The sequence below is a fragment of the Bos mutus genome, chromosome 4, assembly GCF_027580195.1.
Source record: "Bos mutus isolate GX-2022 chromosome 4, NWIPB_WYAK_1.1, whole genome shotgun sequence".
Lineage (NCBI taxonomy): Eukaryota > Metazoa > Chordata > Mammalia > Artiodactyla > Bovidae > Bos > Bos mutus.
In genome coordinates, this window is record NC_091620.1 from 70,141,178 (window position 1) to 70,162,138 (window position 20,961).

The 20,961-nt window shown below is 46.4% G+C and overlaps 1 non-coding gene across 1 annotated transcript; it reads right to left on the reverse strand.

The window, feature by feature from the left end:
• Nucleotides 1-3,871: 3,871 nt before the first annotated feature.
• Nucleotides 3,872-3,943, reverse strand: TRNAW-CCA (transfer RNA tryptophan (anticodon CCA)). Its single transcript has one exon. It is a non-coding gene; the product is annotated as a tRNA-Trp (tRNA).
• Nucleotides 3,944-20,961: the final 17,018 nt, after the last annotated feature.

A 20,961-nucleotide genomic window follows, 5' to 3' on the forward strand; every position in this document is an offset into this window, starting at 1 on the left:
GTCGGGCGCTGCACGATTGGCCCGCGTGGTGCGCGCCTGTCAGGCCCGGCGTCGTACACTGTCGTAAAGAGCGTAATGTTTTGTGGCACCGGGGAATGCGGGACATCTTACACGTATGGAAGTGTGCGGATTTGCGGTCTGATCTAGTACTTGAAAGGCAGAACAAATAAACTAAACTGTTGTTTCCTTAAAGCACGCTACGGAAAGTATCACTTCATGGGAAATAGATGGGGAAACAGTGTCAGACTTTATTTTTGGGGGCTCCAGAATCACTGCGGGTGGTGATTGCAGCCATGAAATTAAAAGACGCTTACTCCTTGGAAGGAAAGTTATGACCAACCTAGATAGCATATTAAAAAGCAGAGACATCACTTTGCCAACAAAGGTCCGTCTAGTCAAGGCTATGGTTTTTCCAGTGGTCATGTATGGATGTGAGAGTTGGACTGTGAAGAAAGCTGAGCGCCGAAGAATTGATGCTTTTGAACTGTGGTGTTAGAGAAGACTCTTGAGAGTCCCTTGGACTGCAAGGAGATCCAATCAGTCCATCCTAAAGGAGATCAGTCCTGAGTGTTCATTGGAAGGACTGATGCTGAAGCTGAAACTCCAATACTTTGGCCACCTCATGCGAAGAGTTGACTCATTGGAAAAGACCCTGATGCTGGGAGGGATTGGGGGCGAAGGAAGAAGGGGATGACAGAGGATGAGATGGCTGAATGGCATCACTGACTTGACGGACATGAGTTTGAGTGAACTCCGGGAGTTGGTGATGGACAGGGAGGCCTGGCGCGCTGCGGTTCATGGGGTCGCAAAGAGTCAGATACGACTGAGCTACTGAACTGAACTGAACCAGTTCTTGACTGTGCTAGGCTGAGGAATCTCAGCACTTCTGAGCATTATCTCACTTTATCCTTAAACTATATGAAGGACTCCAAGTATTTACACTTCTTGGATGAGGTTAAATACCACCTCCAAAGTCCTACCAACGACAGGTAACTGGAGCCCTAAGGTTAAATACTTTAGGCTTATTTACTGCTTTATAATCTCTCCATCAGCTCAAAAACCATATTAGTGCTGGGGTCACAGACTTTGGTATCACCAGCATCCTGCTCTAAGTAACTAAGCTAACTGGCAATATGTAGAAAACACGTTATCTTCTGTCTCCTCAGCTAGTTAACACACCTCCCTGTTAGAGTAAATTAGAATCTGTGGGGTGATGGGTGAAATTATAGGTTTTTATAAGAGATACTGAAAAACAATGTCTTCAAAATTGAGCAGAGAGACTTCCCCCACAGTCTGTGTGCTTGTGCTTAGCCACTCAGTCATGTCCGACTCTTTGCAACCTGGTGGACTGTAGCCCTCCAGGCTTCTCTGTCCATGGGGATTCTCCAGGCAAGAATACTAGTGTGGGTTGCTATGCCCTTCTCCAGGGGATCTTCCCAACCCAGGGATTGAACCGAGGTCTCCTGCATTGCAAGCGGTTTCTTTACTGTCTGAGCCCCTCTAGGGAGGCCATCCCCTGCACTCTAGGGGTTAAGAATCTGCCTTCCAATGCCAGGGATGTAGGTCTGATCCTTGATGGGGAACTAGGCTACCACATGCCAGAGCTGTGGGGCCAAAAAAAAATTGAGCACAGAGGTACAGAGTCTGATCTTTGCTTTGTAATAACTTTGTAGCATAGATATAACTTAATTCTACATTTCTTGAGTTTACTACCCAGGCACTGTGGATTTAAATACTACTTAGAAATTACTGAGAATTCCCTGGCGGTCCAGTGGTTAAGACTCCACACTCTAACTGCCAAGGGTCTGGGTTTGATCCTTGGGCAGGAAACTAAGCTCCCATAAGCCTTTTGGCACAGCCAGAAAAAGAAAAAGAAATTACTCCTTGCCTAGCTAAGCTGTTTTGGGAGAGAAGATACGAATGATATTTAGTGTTTGTTTTTAGAGACTGCCACTTCACATTCAATGTCCATTTTCCCTGTTCTTTCCTCTGTACATGAGCATTTTGGCCATCTTAACCATTTTCATGCATTTAGCACCCACCTACATACACTGAAGGAACCCACTTAGCAACTAAACAACAATGTACACTGATAACTCCTAGATCCTTAGCTCCTGTCTCTACATCTCTCCTGGTCTCCAATTCCATATTCTCAACTCTCTACTGAACATGTCCAAGTGGGTGATTCTGCCAGCACTACAGTTTCAATTATCTAGTATCTAAAATATTAAATACATATTAGCTTCCTTATTGGAGAAGGCAATGGCACCCTACTCCAGTACTCTTGCCTGGAAAATCCCATGGACGGAGGAGCATGGTGGGCTACAGTCCATGGGGTCGCTAAGAGTCGGACATGACTGAGCGACTTCACTTTCACTTTTCACTTTCATGCTTTGGAGGAGGAAATGGCAACCCACTCCAGTGTTCTTGCCTGGAGAATCCTAGGGACAGGGGAGCCTGGTGGGCTGCCGTCTATGGGGTCACACAGAGTCGGACACGACTGAAGTGACTTAGCAGCAGCAGCAGCTTTCTTATGATTCATGATGCCTCCAATCATCCATAGTGAAAAAATACTATAGCCATTCTCAACTCTTCCCTTTATCCCAATATCTAACTAGTCACTGTTGTAGTTGACTACAGCTAGAAGCAGACCTGGAGATAAGCGTTTGAGTACAGCAAGTTTGTTGAAGAGATTATCCAAGAAAACATCAGTAGGGGATGGAAAAGAGATGGAAGTTATTTCAGTTACATTAATGAGATTGTTGGATGGCATCACCCACTCAATGGACATGAATTTGAGCAAACTCTGGGAGATAGGAAAGGACAGGGAAGCTTGGCATGCTGCAGTCCATGGGGTGGCAAAGAAGTATGATACGACTGAGTGACTGAACAACAACAATGAGTAGATTATACATGTGGGCGGTTGGGTCTCAGACACATCGGAGACCTCTGGAGAGTGGCACAGAACATGCTTCAGAGTTGTTCTACCCAAAATATATCCATCAACTTCCATCAGGCTTTGGTTGAGGACTGCTCCCAGGGATTTTTAACTATGTGGCATATCTGGGCTGTGTGAGCCCTAACAGAGAAATCTCTCAGGCAAAACATCCCTGGTGCTTCTAAAAAGGCAGCTTTGGGTGAGAATGAAAAGAAAAAGTGAATGCTAAAAGTATACAGGTGAGACTAATAAGGTTGGCTATAATCACCAAGTTCTATCAATTCTGAATGTGAGAATAAGAGTGAAAGGAACACCAACACAGACTCCAAACTTTTACCTTAGATAGTGGGGTGTTTAGTGAAACCAGTACAGAAATAAAAGGAAGTACAGCTCTGGGGAGAAACTGGAGACAGACGGCTCCCCTAAGAAAAACAAATATCGTATATTAATGCATAAATGTGGAATCTAGAAGAATAGTACAAATGAACCTATTTGTAGAGCAGGAATAGAGACACAGATGTAGAGAACAGACACAGGAATGCAGAATGGGAAGGGGAGGGTGGGATAAATTGGGAGGTTAGGACTGATGTTTATACAGGCTTCCCTGGTGGCTTAGGCAGCAAAGAATCTACAAAGTGGGAGACCTGGGTTCAATCCCTGGGTCAGGAAGATCCCCTGAAGAAGGGAATGGCTACCCACTCCAGTATTCTTGCCTGGAGAATTTCATGGACAGAGGAGCCTGGCAGGCTGAAGTCCTTGGGGTTGCAATGACTTGGACATGAAAAGTCCATGTCTGAAAGTCTGAAGTGAAGTCACTCAGTCGTGTCTGACTCTTTGCGACCCCATGGACTGTAGCCTACCAGGCTTCTCCATCCATGGGATTCTCCAGGCAAGAATACTGGAGTGGGTTACCATTTCCTTTTCCAGGGGATCTTCCCGACCCAGGGATCGAACCCGGGTCTCCTGCATTGGAGGCAGACGCTTTAACCTCTGAGCCACCAGGGAATTCAACTAACCCTAGCATACTACATGTGTAAAACAGATAGCAAGTGGGAACCTGTTGTTTAGCACAGGAAGCTCAGCTCAGTACTCTGTGATGGCCTAGATGAGTGGGGCAGGGGGTGGGATGGAAGGGAGGTTTTAAAGGAAGGGAATATATGTATACATATAGCTAATTCACTTCATTGTACAGCAGAAAGTAAAGCACGATTGTAAAGCAACTATACTCCAATTTTTTTTTTAAGTGATGCTTGACCTAAAATCCAAACCATTCGAAGGAGTGCTCCAGGCAGTAAGCATTATCACCATACCCATTTTACATATGGGAAAGAATGTGGTGAGGAGAACTGGAATAACAATCAGGGGACCAAAGTTCTAAAGCTGAATGCTCTTCTCTTTCTGTGTAATCTAGCATTAGTCCTGTCTTGGGACCTTGGTTGTCTAGATTTTCAAATGAGGGGCTACAAGCTCCTTTCCAGATATAAAGCTCTTCCAATGAGTTGCAAAGAGTTTGCTTCCAGAGAACCACAAAACAGTCACATCTGTAACAGAAGTTTGTTACTTTGGGGACTGTTGTCTAGCGGAACACTCATTCCATGTTTGAGGGATCTATCACAGCGTGAGATCACATGGCACTAGGAGGCCCATGTGGCCAGCCCTGGCTCTTCTGAGCCCCGCCGGTAGAATGGGCACAGAACCTAAGCCAAGCAGTCGCTCCCGCCGGACCACCATCAAAAGGGGTGGCACAAAGAAACTGACAGCTTAGAATCCATCCTACTGGCAGCTGCTGTGCCTCCAGTGTCAGTGGCCAGTGGTGTGCTCCATTCAGACCCTTCCTATGGAAAATCTCAGCTGGGGCCACCTAGCTTCTTGCCGGCTTCTCAAAACCACATTGGTTATTTCACTATCAGATAACCTGCCAATAATTTCTTTTTCCCAAAAGTGAACCAGAGATTATTTTGCAGAGGTTACTTTCAATCCAGAAAGTTGAGGTGCACTACACACCTTAAATGAACCTAGGAATCTTATTATTATTATTTTTTTGGAATCTTATAATATTACAAGAAAGGTGTCATAAACCCAGTGTTTTTTAAGGAAAGGAAACTAGCTCAGAGAGCTTAAATACTATACCTAAGGTCAAGCAATCAATCAGCAGTAAACCACAGTGAGTCCCTACCCTTCACACAATTCTGTGCTACATCTGTTCATGGTGCACACAACACTAACCAGGAAGGAAGGGAGTTCTTTGGCTCTTTCTTTGTACCACCTCATTCATCTCTGGTGTTGGCTGGCCTCGATTGTTTGCTGGAGTTGAATGTCTCCATCTGTTAGAACACGATGCTTCCCTCATAGCTCAATTGGTAAATCATCTGCCTGCAATGCAAGAGACCTGGGTTTGATTCCTGGGTCGGGAAGTTCCCCTGGAGAAAGAAATGGCAACCCACTCCAGTATTCTTGCCTGAAGAATCCCATGGATAGAGGAGCCTGACAGTCCATGGGATCGCAAGAGTCGGACACGACTTAGCGACTAAACCACCAAACTGCCCATAGAGCCCTTTCGCCTGGGTATTTTGTGGATTTACTGTAGCCAAAACTCAGCCTCTGTGCACAGTATTGAATTGAATCTCAGAGACAGAGTTTGGGGGAAGTAGCAAAGAATTGCTTTATTGCTTTGCCAGGCAAGGGGGCCACAGCAGGACAATGCCCTCAAAAGTGTGTGTCCCATCTGAAGGGAGTAGTGAAGAGTTTCATGGTAATGGTTCACAGGGCTCCTGGACATCCTTCTGACTGGTTAGTGGTGAGATACTTGGGAGGCCGCATCATCAGCATGTAGACCTTTGGCCTGGGGTTGATGTACTTCTGGGCAGCATATAGTTACCTTCTTTTATCCAGTAGGGGTTTGAGTATCTGCAGAAGAGCTTAAAAATAGGGTTTTGTGTATCACTTGAGGTGGGGGTTGGGGGCTTCCCTGCTGGCTCAGTGGTTAAGAATGTGCCTGCCAATGCAGGAAATGCAGGTTCAAGCCTTGGGTCAGGAAGATTCTCTGGAGAAGGAAATAGCAACCCACATCAGTATTCCTGCCTGGGAAATTCCCAGGACAGAGGAGCTTGGAGGACTACAGACCAAGATACTGACATGACTTAATGACTAAAGACTAAAGAACAACAACCCCTTGAGGGGGAACGAGGACCCTGCCCCCAGGCTTCACGATTGTTTCTTGACTGCTTCTCCCTTGTCTCCACAGTTATCATTCACTCTGAGATACCTTTTGAAAAAGAAGGAAATTCCAGAAAAGAAATGTATGTGTTGGGGTAGAGATGATGGGATATACCATCCTCTGCTTCAAAATGACTCTAAATACAAAGATATTATAGATCACTGATGTGCAGAATCAATAAATCAACAGTTACCAAATGGTCTTTGTTGAAATATTGTGCAGGATATTGAAAGGAATGCAAAAATGTTGTCAGCAAATCTCTGTGATCTCAAAAGCTATTTAATTGAGGAAATAAGGCATTTCCTGCAAGCAGTGAAGAATATGTGACAACAGGCCAGCTCAGGCTGGGCCCTCTGTTCATACTTTTTCACCCCAACCACAATTAGTCAAACTCACACCCTTGCCTCCTCTGAGTCTTCCATCAAAAGTCACTTTCTCAACTAAAAATAAAATTACCGTATGATCCAGCAATCCACGTCAGGATTTACATCCAGACAAAAGCATAGTTCTAAAAGATACGTGCACCCCAGTGTTCATAGCAGCATTACTTACAATAGCCGAAACACAATGTCCATTAACAGATAAGAGGATAAAGAGGATGTCAGTTCAGTTCACTTGCTCCGTCGTGTCCAATTCTTTGTGACCCCGTGAACTGCAGCACGGCAGGCCTCCCTGTCCATCACCAACTCCCAGACTTTACTGAGACTCATGCCCATTGAGTTGGTGATGCCATCCAACCATCTCATCCTGTCACCCCTTCTCTCGCCTTCAATCTTTCCCAGCATCAGGGTCTTTTCAAATGAGTCAGCTCTTCACATCAGGTGGCCAAAGTTGGAGTTTCAGCTTCAACATCAGTCCCTCCAATGAACACCCAGGACTGACCTCCTTTAGGATGGACTGGTTGGATATCCTTGCAGGCCAAGGGACTCTCAAGAGTCTTCTCCAACACCACAGTTCAAAAGCATCAATTCTTCAGTGCTCAGCTTTCTTTATAGTCCAACTCTCACATCCATACATGACCACTGGAAAAACTATAGCCTTGACTAGACGGACCTTTGTTGGCAAAGTAATGTTTCTGCTTTTTAATATGCTGTCTAGGTTGGTCGTAAATTTTCTTCCAAGGAGTATGCATCTTTGAACTTCATGGCTGTAGTCACCATCTGCAGTGATTTTGGAGCCCCCAAAAATAAAGTCTGCCACTGTTTCTTGATCTGCCACAGGGACAGGGGCTCTGGGTGCAGCAGACTTAGGTATGGCATAAGCCCTCTTGGAGGAGGTTGCCACTAATCCCACCATAGAGCTACCAGAACTTACACAGGACTGGGAAATAGACTCTTGGAGGGCACAACAGAACCTTGTGCACTAGGACCCAGGAGACTGTCCCAGACTTGCCTGTGAGTGTCCAGGCATCTCCAGTGGAGACGTGGGTCAGTGGTGGCCTGCTGCAGGGTTGGGGGCACTAAGTAGCAATGCATGCATAGGATCTTTTGAGGGAGATCACCATTATCTTCATTACCTCCACCATAGTTCAGATCAGATCAGATCAGATTAGTCACTCAGTCGTGTCCGACTCTTTGCGACCCCATGAATCACAGTACACCAGGCCTCCCTGTCCATCACCAACTCCCGGAGTTCACTCAGACTCATGTCCATCGAGTCAGTGATGCGATCCAGCCATCTCATCCTCTGTCGTCCCCTTCTCCTCTTGCCCCCAATCCCTCCCAGCATAAGAGTCTTTTCCAATGAGTCAACTCTTCACATGAGGTGGCCAAAGTACTGGAGTTCCAGCTTTAGCATCATTCCTTCCAAAGAAATCCCAGGGCTGATCTCCTTCAGAATGGACTGGTTGGATCTCCTTGCAGTCCAAGGGACTCTCAAGAGTCTTCTCCAACACCACAGTTCAAAAGCATCAATTCTTCGGCGCTCAGCCTTCTTCACAGTCCAACTCTTACATCCATACATGACCACAGGAAAAACCATAGCCTTGACTAGACGGACCTTTGTTGGCAAAGTAATGTCTCTGCTTTTGAATATGCTATCTAGGTTGGTCACAACTTTCCTTCCAAGGAGTAAGCATCTTTTAATTTCATGGCTGCAGTCACCATCTGTAGTGATTTTGGAGGCCAGAAAAACAAAGTCTGACACTGTTTCCACTGTTTCCCCATCTATTTCCCATGAAGTGATGGGACCGGATGCCATGATCTTCGTTTTCTGAATGTTGAGCTTTAAGCTAACTTTTTCACTCTCCACTTTCACTTTGATCAAGAGGCTTTTGAGTTCCTCTTCACTTTCTGCCATAAAGGTGGTGTCATCTGCATATCTGAGGTTATTGAGATTTCTCCTGGCAATCTTGATTCCAGCTTGTGTTTCTTCCAGTCCAGCGTTTCTCATGATGTACTCTGCATATAAGTTAAATAAACAGGGTGACAATATACAGCCTTGATGTACTCCTTTTCTTATTTGGAACCAGTCTGTTGTTCCACGTCCAGTTCTAACTGTTGCTTCCTGACCTGCATACAAATTTCTCAAGAGGCAGATCAGGTGGTCTGGCATTCCCATCTCTTTCAGAATTTTCCACAGTTTATTGTGATCCACACAGTCAAAGGCTTTGGCATAGTCAATAAAGCAGAAATAGATGTTTTTCTGGAACTCTCTTGCTTTTTCCATGATCCAGCGGATGTTGGCAATTTGATCTGTGGTTCCTCTGCCTTTTCTAAAACCAGCTTGAACATCAGGAAGTTCACAGTTCACATATTGCTGAAGCCTGGCTTGGAGAATTTTGAGCATTACTTTACTAGCGTGTGAGATGAGTGCAATTGTGCAAAGAGCATTCTTTGGCATTGCCTTTCCTTGGAATGAAAACTGACCTTTTCCAGTCCTGTGGCCACTGCTGAGTTTTCCAAATTTGCTGGCATATTGAGTGCAGTACTTTCACAGCATCATCTTTCAGGATTTGGAATAGCTCAACTGGAATTCCATCACCTTCACTAGCTTTGTTGGTAGTGATGGTAGTTGGTAGTGATGCTTTCTAAGGCCCACTTGACTTCACATTCCAGGATGTCTGGCTCTAGGTCAGTGATCATAGTTCAGCACCAGATAAATAGCAGGGAGGGAACACAGCTCCACCCATCAACAGAAAATTGGATTAAAGATTTACTGAGCATGGCCTCACCATCAGAACAAGATCTACTTTCCCCCTTTGTCAGTCTCTCTTATCAGGAAACTTCCATAAGCCTCTTATCCTTCGCCATCAGAGGGCAGACAGACTGAAAACCACAGTCAAAGAAAACTAACCAATCTAACCACATGGACCACAGCCTTGTCTAACTCAATGAAACTATGAGTCATGCTGTGTAAGGCCACCCAAGACGGACAGGTCATGGTGGAGAGTTCTGACAAAATGTGGTCCACTGGAGAAGGGAATGGCAAACCACTTCAGTATTCTTGCCTTGAGAACCCCATGAACAGCATGAAAAGAAGATATAATGAAATATTACTCATCCATAAAAAAGAATGAGATGATGCCATTTGCAGCAATGTCAACTATGAATTGGGCTTCCCTGATAGCTCAGTTGGTAAAGAAACCACCTGGGTTGTGGGAGATCTGGGTTCGATCCCTGGGTTGGGAAGATCCCCTGGAGAAGGGAAAGGCTACCCACTCCAGTTCTGGCCTGGAGAATTCCATGGGCTGTATAGTCCGTAGGGTAGCAAAGAGTCAGACATGACTGAGTGACTCGCACTTCACTTTGTTAGGTAGGTAGAATAGGGAAAAGGAGTCCAAAATGGCGGTGGCTAAAAGACAAGGAAGGTCCGAGGATCAGAGTGAAGACTTGAGGCAGAACAAACAGCACTCCTGGCTAAGCCCAATTTGCATAGGGCAGGCCCAGGTGGAGGAAAAAACATATAAAAGGAGGAGCCAAAGCGCTTTCTCTCAGTTTCTCTCTCTCTCTCTCTTTTTTCTTTTTCTTTCTTGCTCTCTCTCTTTCTCTCTCCCTCTCCTGTGCGTTCGCGCAGTGTCTCTCTCCACCCACCCCCCCCCAATGCACTCCTCCACTCTCTTGAGTCTTGGATTCTCCTGCTATCTTCTTAAATCAAATGGAGCTGTAACACTGATTTGCCTAAGAGCTGTAGCACAGTTTGTCCAAGACCCGAGAGCTGTGACGCGCTGAGGGCTTTAAGTCTGTCGCTCCAAATCTTTGTTGTGACGAGACAAAGAACCGAGGAACATACACTCGCGTGACATCTATGGTGCCGTGACTTGGATATAACCTGGCTGAAACAACCTCTGCGCAGAAGAGGCCAAGCACAGCAGGAGCCCAACTCAGCAAAGCTCCCGAGCTAGAAGCGGAAGGCGAAGAAACCCAGCGCAGGAGAAGGCCCATCGTACTTGAAACTGGGACAGCGAAAAACGAACTCAGCAGAAAGCTCATGCGGCCCAGTCTCAGATTCCAGAAGACCTCCAGTTAAGGTAAGAGGTCCTCGCTCCTATGGCTGGAGGGACCTTTACAATCTCTTGTTTCTTGTTTCCTCGAACCTCCGCGAATAGGCGGGTGGCAGGGGACACAATTGAGGGACTCTGGAGAGGCTACTCCTCAGCATGTCCCAAAGGCACTATCTGCTGAGCCCCAGTAGCTGTTACCCAAGCCGGTAGGGGTTCTTCTGTCCTTTCTCTTTTCTGTGCCAAGGATCAGACCAATGAAACTGTGAGTACCGGTCAGATATTTAGCAAGTCTTCCGGTGGGCTATGAAGGGGATTCCTTGGCACGTTTTTCCCACTGCTTTTTCCTCCTGTCCTTCAGCTCTCTCCCGGGACTCAAGCCCGGCCAAAACTAATGAAACTCAGGCTCTGAAGTCTCATTGCAAAAATTCATTGAGAGACAAAGTGATAAGAGGTGGATTTGTTAGGATCCAGAGAGAAGCCACTCTTCGGGGTGTGAACCATTGCAGAGGGCAAGGGCTGGGGCCATGGAATTAGGCCTAGCTAGGTTTTGTGAAAGGATGGAATTCATATGCTAATAAGTGAGAGAATCATCCCAGCCATTGGGGAACCACCCTCTCCTCCCTCGTAATGTGACCTTGTGCCTTGGAGCTGTCCTGCCACCTCTGGGTGTGTCTGTTGGCTTATAGATTGGGGATTAAGGTTTACTTGAATTTGACTTGTCATCTTGGACCCAAATGATTTTAATTGGTTTACATTATACACTTGTGCTATGTCATTCTTTCAAAGGTTGTGCTCTGCCCCCTTCCCTCCTGTTTCATGCTCTTTTTCTGAGCCCCATCCAGATCCACAAGGTTGCCTCTACAATCTTCTGGAGAGACAACCAGAAAATAGCTGGCCTTAGGAGGGAAATACTCTATAATATTCAACCCCCTAATCCTACCCAATACTGGTCACACTGGAGATCTTGGGGATGCCCAAACTCCAGTCCGGGGGATCCCAGGAGGTCATCATGCCTTGACCTGCCTAGGTATCGGTCTTCCAAAGGTTGTCACGCCTCAACCTGTTTGGGGATCCTTTAGTCCCAGGGGTCCCAGGAGGCCGTCACGCCTCAACCTGCCCGGGGATTCGATCTCTAGGAGGCTGTCACGCCTCAGCCTGCCTGGGGATCTGCACCCTGACCGGGGGACGCCTGGCTTTCAGGTTGCAACAGTACTGGGTAGGATGAACTTACATCATATCTATTCCCGTCCACGGTAGGCAAACAAACCTCTTAATTCTACCCAGCACTGGTCACACTGGAGATCTTGAGGACGCCCAAACTCCAGTCCGGGGGGTCCCAGGAGGTCATCACGCCTTGACCTGCCTAGGGATCAGTCTTCGAGAGGTTGTCATGCCTCAACCTGCTCGGGGATCCTCTAGTCCCAGGGGTCCCAGGAGGTCGTCACGCCTCGACCTGCCCAGGGATTCGATCTCTAGGAGGCTGTCATGCCTCAGCCTGCCGGGGGATCTACACCCTGACCCGGGGATGCCTGGCTCTCAGGTTGCAACAGTTCTGGGTAGGATAAGCTTCAGAAAGACTCACCCCTAAGGAAGTCGTCCACCCATGGAAACATAAAGAAGCCTATTACTTGTGGGACTGCCCAGTCTCAGCAATAACTCAGGAGCCCAATGAGAACCACATTGCCTTTCTGGAGAGGCTAAAAGAGGCACTCCAAAAGTTTACCAACCTGGACTTAGACTCTTACGAGGGACAGGTGATTTTAAAGGACAAATTCCTGTCCCAATGTACATCAGATATCAGAATTAAGTTATAGCAGCTACAACAGCAGGACCCTGCTGCCTCTTTAGATGAGATGGTCCAGCCAGCCACCAATACCTTTTATAACAGAGAACAGGAGAAGGAGGCCAAGGCCCAGGAGAAGGAGAGAAAGAGAGACAAGGCATGCCCAGATGCTGGCCGCCCTCCAGAGAAGCCCTATGGCAAACCCTGAGTCCTTGAGGGACAAGGCACGAGACAGATGCCTGATCTGTAGACAGGCGGGGCATTGGGCCAAAGAGTCTCCTAGAACAGCTGGCTACAAAAGCCATCAACTGGGACAATGGGCGGCACGCTGCCCTCGGGACCCAAGAGCCTCAAGGTCAAGTGCCAAGCCTACCCTCACGATGGTTCAAGAGGACTGAAGCGGCCCGCTCCAGCCAGCCCGCCTGTCACAGATAACCATCACGGGTCTGGAGCCAAGGGTGCAACTGGACGTGGCAGGTAGGTCCGAGAATTTCTTGGTTGACACAGGGGCTACCTACTCTCTCTCGATCTCCTACTCCAGAGCCTTCTCCTCCCAAACCTGTACCATTTTGGGTGCTACAGGAAAAGCAACTACTAAAAGATTCACCCGAGCACTTCTTTGTTGCTGGGATGGACAAATATTTTCCCACCAGTTTCTGGTGGTCCCTGAGTGTCCTACCCCCTTACTGGGAAGAGATATACTCGCTAAACTGGGGACCACCCTTGTGATGGGAAATTTTTCAGCCTCTAGAGCTCTACAGCTCCTGGTTACTACAGAAGAACCCATTACACTTCAATAGAGAGGGACCAAAGACTATTGGAAGACAAAATTAACCCCCAGGTGTGGGACCAGGGGATTCCTGGACGAGCCCACCAAGCTGAACCGGTCATCATTGTCCTCCGAGATCCCACTCGGTTTCCTAACCGGAAACAATATCTTCCCAAAAGAGAGGCTCGGAGGGACTACAGCCTTTAATAAATAAATTCCTTGCTTGTGGGCTATTGGTCCCCACCAGTTCGCCATGTAACACCCCAATCCTCTCAGTAAAAAAAAAAAAAAAGACGGAACCTGACGAATGGTTCAAGATATCCAGATCATAAATGAAGCTGTAGTCCCCCTCCATCCCACAGTAGCCAATCCCTATGTAATCTTGGGAGAAATCCCACCCAGTGCCAAGTGGTTTACAGTCTTGGATCTCAAAGATGCATTTTTTTGCATACCACTGGCTAAAGAATCCCAATACCTTTTTGCCTTTGAGTGGGAAGCCCCAGGAGAAAAACACCAACAGATGACTTGGACAGTATTACCTCAGGGGTTCAGAGATAGCCCCCACCTGTTTGGACAGGCCCTTAGCCGGGATCTCCTAGATCTGGACCTGGGACCTAATGGGAAAATATTACAATACGTAGATGACCTACTAATCTGCTCTCCAGATGAGAAAAGTGCCCAACAACATGCAATTCAGGTTCTAAACTTCTTGGCAGAAAGGGGATATAAAGTCTCCAGTGCTAAGGCACAGATGGTCGAGACAAAGGTCACTTACCTGGGAGTTCAGATTACACACGGGTCCAGGAGGCTGTCCTCTGATCGGGTACAAGGAATCCTCCAGTTGCCCTCCCCCACGACTCGAAAACAATTGCGAGCTTTCCTGGGGCTAACTGGTTATTGTAGAATCTGGATTCCCAATTATGGTCAAATTGCCCAACCCTTATATGAAAGCTTAAAGGGACGAGATGATTCAATCCCATTGATGTGGGGAACTCCTCAAAAGAAGGCAGCTGCTAAGTTGCTAAGTGACTTCAGTCGTGTCCGACTCTGTGTGACCCCAGAGACGGCAGCCCACCAGACTCCCCCGTCCCTGGGATTCTCCAGGTAAGAACACTGGAGTGGGTTGCCATTTCCTTCTCTAATGCATGAAAGTGAAAAGTGAAAGTGAAGTCGCTCAGTCGTGTCCGACTCTTAGCGATCCCATGGACTGCAGCCTACCATGCTCCTCCGTCCATGGGATTTTCCAGGCAAGAGTACTGGAGTGGGGTGCCATTGCCTTCTCTGCAAAAGAAGGCAGAGGCTACACTAAAACAGGCCTTAACTCAGGCACCTGCCTTGAGATTGCCAGACCCAGAAAAAGCATTCCAACTTTATGTCCATGAAAGAGAGGGAATATCCCTGGGAGTGTTAACTCAAAGGTTGGAATCTGAGACCCAGCCTGTAGCTTACTTATCCAAGAGGCTCGATCCAACTACCCGAGGTTGGCCCCCCCTGCCTTCGAAATCTTGCAGCTATTGCAATCATGATAGAAGATGCTTTAAAACTCTCCTTTGGGGGCAAACTAACTATTTTTACCAGCCACCAAGTAAAACAACTCCTAAATGGGAGAGGCCATTTATGGATGTCTGATCAAAGAATCCTCAGATATCAAGCAATGCTGATGGAAAATCAGGCCTCACTATATCCCCTTGTGAGGTTCTTAACCCAGCCACCTTCCTCCCTACCCCCGAGGGCTCTCTCCCGTTTCACTGTTGTCTAGAAACCTTGGACCACTGGACAAAACCCTGAGAGGGATTGTCAGAAGATCCTCTGACCAATCCTGAGGAAATCTGGTACTCTGATGGAAGCAGCTTTGTCCTGGATGGAAAAAGAAGAGCTGGGTATGCAGTAGTCTCCAATTTTGAAACTATAGAGGCTAAGCCTCTGCCACCAGGTACTTCAGCCCGATTAGCTGAGCTCATAGCCCTGACTCGAGCTTTAGAGCTGGGAAAAGGAAAAAGAATAGCCATTTACACTGACTCCAAGTATGCCTTTCTGGTGCTACATGCACATGCGGCTGTTTGGAAAGAAAGGGGCCACTTGACCACCTGAGGGTCCCCAATCAAATATGGTGATCAGATTCTTCAACTCTTGGAGGCAGTCCATCTGCCCACTGAGGTTTCAGTCTCCCACTGTAAAGGACACCAAAAAGGGAACACTGAAGTGGCACGAGGGAACCAAGCAGCTAATCAGGCAGCTAGGAGAGCAGCATTACGGAACCATGACCTAATAGGGATTGCCACCTTAGTTCCACAGACTAATTTACCAGAAACTCCTTCATATACTGAAGGTGAGACTCCTAAAGCTAAGAGCGAGGGCTTTCAAGAAGATCATATGGGGTGGTTCCAAAAGGAGGCACTCCTTTTTCTTCCTGGAAACCTCCAATGGAACTTGGTTAACTCCTTACATGCCACTACTCATTTAGGAGAAAAGGCCCTCCAAGGATTACTAGAAAGGTCCTTCAGAGGAACAGGCTTCCAAACAACTATAAGACAGGTGGTCTCCTCTTGTCCCACTTGCCAATTAAACAACCCCTAAGGAGCTCGAAGACCCCAGCTGGCCCAGCCTGTCCAACGATGTGGGGCCTACCCAGGAGAGGACTGGCAGATGGACTTCGCCCAGATGCCAGTTTCTCAAGGGTAGAAATACCTATTAGTTATGATAGATAAATTCACAGGATGGATTGAAGGCTTTCCCACCTGGACTGAGAAGGCTGAGGAGGTGGTAAAAAAACTGCTCCATGAAATCATTCCAAGATTTGGTCTGCCCCGGTCATTACAAAGTGACAATGGGACATCACTTACTTCTAAGGTCACCCAAGGGGTCTCGAAAGCATTGGGCATTACTTATTATCTCCATTGTGCTTGGAGGCCTCAATATTCAGGGAAAGCAGAAAGAGCCAATCAATTCTTAAAATCAGCGATAAAAAAGATAACCCAGGAGACCTCCCTGGGATGGAAGGAGGCTTTACCAATAGCTCTCCTCCACACCCTCATTGCCCCTAAGGAACAGGTTGGTCTTAGTCCTTATGAGATGCTATATGGGAGACCTTTTGTTTACGTCAATGACCTCTTCCTAGATCCAGAGGTTCAGACCCCCCTCGTCTTATACCATAGCCATTGGGCAATTCCAACAGGATATACGCTTGTGGGGTATGAACCAGGACCCAAAAGATTCTAAAGAGTCACCACTATATGCTCCAGGAACTCAAGTCCTAATTAAAGTCTGGAAAGATGGGTCCCCAAAGGCTCAACTCCAGCCCACATGGAAGGGCCCCTACCCTGTAATATTTTCTACCCCCACAGCAGTCAAGGTACCAGGACATGACTCCTGGATTCACTACTCACGAGTCAAGCCGTGGAAGAAAACAGAAGAGGACACTCAATACACCTGTGAGCCCCTGGGAGCTCTCAGATACCTATTCAGGACTACCAATGAGTGTCATTCTAATGAACACCCCCAAAATCTGGTTTCTGGGGATAAAATTTCTCAGGATAACTCTAAAGAGCCAACACAGCTTGACAGAGATTGTACTCCAAAACAGACAGGAGATATATCTTCTAATCCCTGAACAAGGAGGGGCTTGAGCCACCCTGGCGATGTGAATTTAAAATTGGTTAATGCCAATACTAGTCCTTGTTATGCTATATTGATGATGCTTATGATTATTCCATGTACTGTCAATATTGGCTAACCTGTTTTGTCTCTGCCCAGGTCAACCAGCTACAACATGCAGTGCCAGTTCAACAAAGATATAAAACTACAGCCGACCATGGAAAATATCACACACCCTTGGACACCGCTATAAGGACTCTGAGGCTTGAGACTAGCAAGAGGGGGAGGCCCAATACCCCTTGCCGTCCCAGTTCAGCAGGAAGTAGCCAGAAAGACCTCGACGCCCCTATTCCCAAAGAATTGGGCCTCCCACCTCTTGAGGGGGGAATGTTAGGTAGGTAGAATAGGGAAAAGGAGTCCAAGATGGCGGTGGCTAAAAGACAAAGAAGGTCAAAGGAAGGTCCGAGGACCAGAGTGAAGACTTCAGGCAGAACAAACAGCACTTCTGGCTAAGCCCAATTTGCATAGGGCAGGCCCAGGTGGAGAAAAAAACATAAAAGGAGGAGCCAAAGCGCTTTCTCTCAGACTCTCTCTCCTGCGTGCGTGTACGCGCGCACGCGCTCTCTCTCTCTCTCTCCCTCCCCCCCCCCCCACGCACTCCTCCACTCTCTTTTTTTTGAGTCTTGGATTCTCCTGCTATCTTCTAAATCAAATGGAGCTGTAACACTGATTTGCCTAAGAGCTATAGCACGGTTTGTCCAAGACCTAAGAGCTGTGACGCACCAAGGGCTTTAATGTCCGTTGCTCCAAATCTTTGTTGTGACGAGACAAAGAACCGAGGAACATATACTCGCGTGACAACTTCAACTAAAATTGGTGCTTGCCAAGAGCATTGCCAATAACTGAACAACAAGGGCATTTGCCATTTCCTTTTGCAGAGACTGGGCTTCCTGGTAGCTCAGTTGGTAAAGAATCTGCCTGCAAAGTGGGATACCTGAGTTCCGTCCCTGGGTTGGGGAGATCCCCTGGAGAAGGGAACAGCTACCCACTCCAATATCCTGGCCTAGAGAATTCCATGGACTGTATAGAGAATTCCAGGGAGCTGAAGCTCCAACACTTTGGCCACCTGATGTGAAGAACCCTGGATGCTAGGAAAGATTGAAGGCAGGAGGAGAAGGGGACGACAGAGGATGAGATGGTTGGATGGCATCACCGACTCAATGGACATGAGTTTGAGCAAACTCCAGGAGTTGGTGATAGACAGGGAAGCCTGGTGTGCTGCAGTCCATGGAGGTCACAAAGAGTCAGACAGGACTGAGTGACTGAACTGAACTGATCTTCCGTGGGGTCGCAGAGTCAGACACTGACTAAGTGACTTTTACTTCACTTTACTTCTACAGAGATTGAACCCTGTGCTGCTGCAGCTGTTGAGTTTCAACACTCCCTAAGGGAGTTCAGGGTGGAGTGAGGCACGCTGTGCTTCAGGGAATCTAGTGAAGCAGGTCTTTAGATAGTTAGGTATTTTCAGGAACAGAGTTCATGATCCCAATCCCTATATCTCTTCATATCTAAAAAAGCACTAAATCCCTTCATGATGACATCAGTTTATGGTCAGGCAAGCCTGGAGTGCTGTAGTCTGTGGGGGTCACAAAGAGTTGGACACAAGTGACTCAACAACAACAAGCTTTAATATACAGAATGGATGTACAACAAGGTACTGCTGCATAGCAGTGTGTGCATGCTAAATTGCTTCAGTCGCGTCTGACTCTTTGCAACCCAGTGAACTTTAACCCGCCAGGCTCCTCTTTCCATGGGGATTTTCCAGGCAAGAATACTGGAGTGCGTTGCCAGGCCTTCCCCTAGGGGATCTTCCTGACCCAGGGACTGAACCTGCATCTCCTGCATTACAGGCAGATTCTTTACCACTGAGCCAGTGAGGAAGGACAGGGAGCTTTATTCAATATCCTAGGATGAACCGAAATGGAAAAGAATATTCTAAAAAAGAATGTACATATATATGTGTGTGTGTGAATAATCTTGCTGTATGGCAGAAATTAACAACATTGTAAATTAACTAAATTTCAATCAAAAAAAAAGTCATGTTCTCAGTGAGGGTTGTCCTGACCCTAATAAACACCATCTAGGCCCTTCATTCTCATTCTCCCTGATTCCACATTATTTTTGTCCACAGCACTTACCATCTTCTAACATGTGCTATAATTCCTCTGTTGTGTTTATTTTATAAAGTTCTCTGCTGCCAGGATCTAAGCTCCATGAGGGCTGATTTCTGCTTTGTTTACTGATGGTTCCCAAAAGCCTAGAAGAGTGCCTTGCACATAATTGACACTCCAAAAAGAAAAGGCAAAACAGAAAACTGTTGAATCTGAGAAATGGAATATTTCCTGTCATATCAAGAAACAAGGATGTCACAGTCATCCGTGACTACAGCCCTTTGGTGTGAGCCATGAGCCCTGAGGGTTCACAGGAAGGCAAATACCTGACATTTAGCAACCATCAGACTACAGCTACTCCCTACGGTGAGCCCTGAGGAAGCTCAGGATTTGAAAAACACAGACACAGTCCCCAGATGGCTGAGATGCGTATCCAAGGAATGATTTCAGAGAGCCCAGACTCTCGCATCTTCCCACAGGCAGAAAAGGGCTAGCTAAATTCCTTAACTTGGGTCATCTGGTTTTCTCTAATTAACAACAATCTTTCAATGTTTAGACTGCCTGCCCTTTGTTGCAAAACTTCTATATAACCTGGCTCATCCTCTTGCCTCCTCCAGAGCAGTTCTCTCAAGGTTACTTGAGATGCTATCTCCCAAGCTTGAAGTCTCAAAAATATCCGCCTAATAAAATGTAACCCTTAATTTTTAGGTTGCTTGCACTTTTTTCAATGGACAAATCTATGAAAGTAGACAGAAAAGATAGTAAATGCTGTAGGAATATTAATGGGGAGAGGTTATAATGAGCTGGGGACCTGAGGGAAATCTTTATGCAAAAAAACCCACAATTATTTACATTAGTGTTTTCCCTGTGCTTCCCATCAGAGGGTTCGGTTTCAGGGAACTAAGATCCCACAAATCACACAACACGGTCAAAACAAAAATAATAATAAATTGATCTTTGAAAAGTGGATAGGATTTTAACAGAGAAGAGTTAAAAAAAAAAAAAGGAAATGTAATTTCTGGGTCATGAAGACTTCTAGGCAAAGAGGATTAAAGGACAAAAAAGCATAATAGTTTATAGTGTGCTAGAGGGAAAAAGGTATAGACTTTGTAGTCACCAACTCTCCTTTGGCAATTCATTTGTTCAAGTCCTTGGAGAAACTGGCTAATCTCTTTAAATCTTTTCCTCATTTGTAAAGTGAAGAGAATGATACTATCACTGAAGACTGTGTAAAGGATTTTTAAAAACCTAAATAATGCACCTGGCACACAGTCATTCCTTAGAAAAACAAATTATTACACTGCTCTAATACACTGACATTTATCAAACATACAGTTGAATTCACTTTCACGATAATACAATTTGAGTCTCTTGACCTGAGTCTCTACAGGTATACCATTGAATCTTCCATAAAATGGGTTAGGGTGGTGCTCAAGCGGTGTGGTGGAGAAGGGCATGGCAACCCACTCCAGTATTCTTGCCTGGAGAATCCCATGGACAGAGGAACCTAGTGGGCTACAGTCCATGGGGTTGCAAAGAGTCAGACACGACTGAGCACCTGAGCACAAGTAGTGTGGAGAATTCCCTCTCTCAGGCACACACTCGCCATGGTCTACAGAGCGACCCTGTATTAGAATCATCAGTTTGGATGATAAAAAAAGAAATTTCTGCTCAGTGAAATGCAATTATTTGTCTAAGTGAGCAAATCTATGAATTGAAAATGGCACCGTGTGTACACAGGACTTCTAATTCCAAGTCTATTACTCTTTTCAATAAATTCTCTATTTCCAACCATTTTTATGGATTTGAGCCACACAATTATATTGCTGATCCATTGAATCAATGACAAACCTGTGATGTTTCTGAAATCTGTCGTTGCAGAGACTTCATTTGATACTTCTGTCTCTCACGGAGAGACTAAGGTAAGAAGAACTGTATTGCTGGAGTGTACCTCTCCAGGCCACTTTCTGCAGCTTATTGAAGATGTTCTCTACATGGTTTTTTCCTTGAAGAAGTTGAACCTCTGCTGGTGGAAACAGTACTAAGGG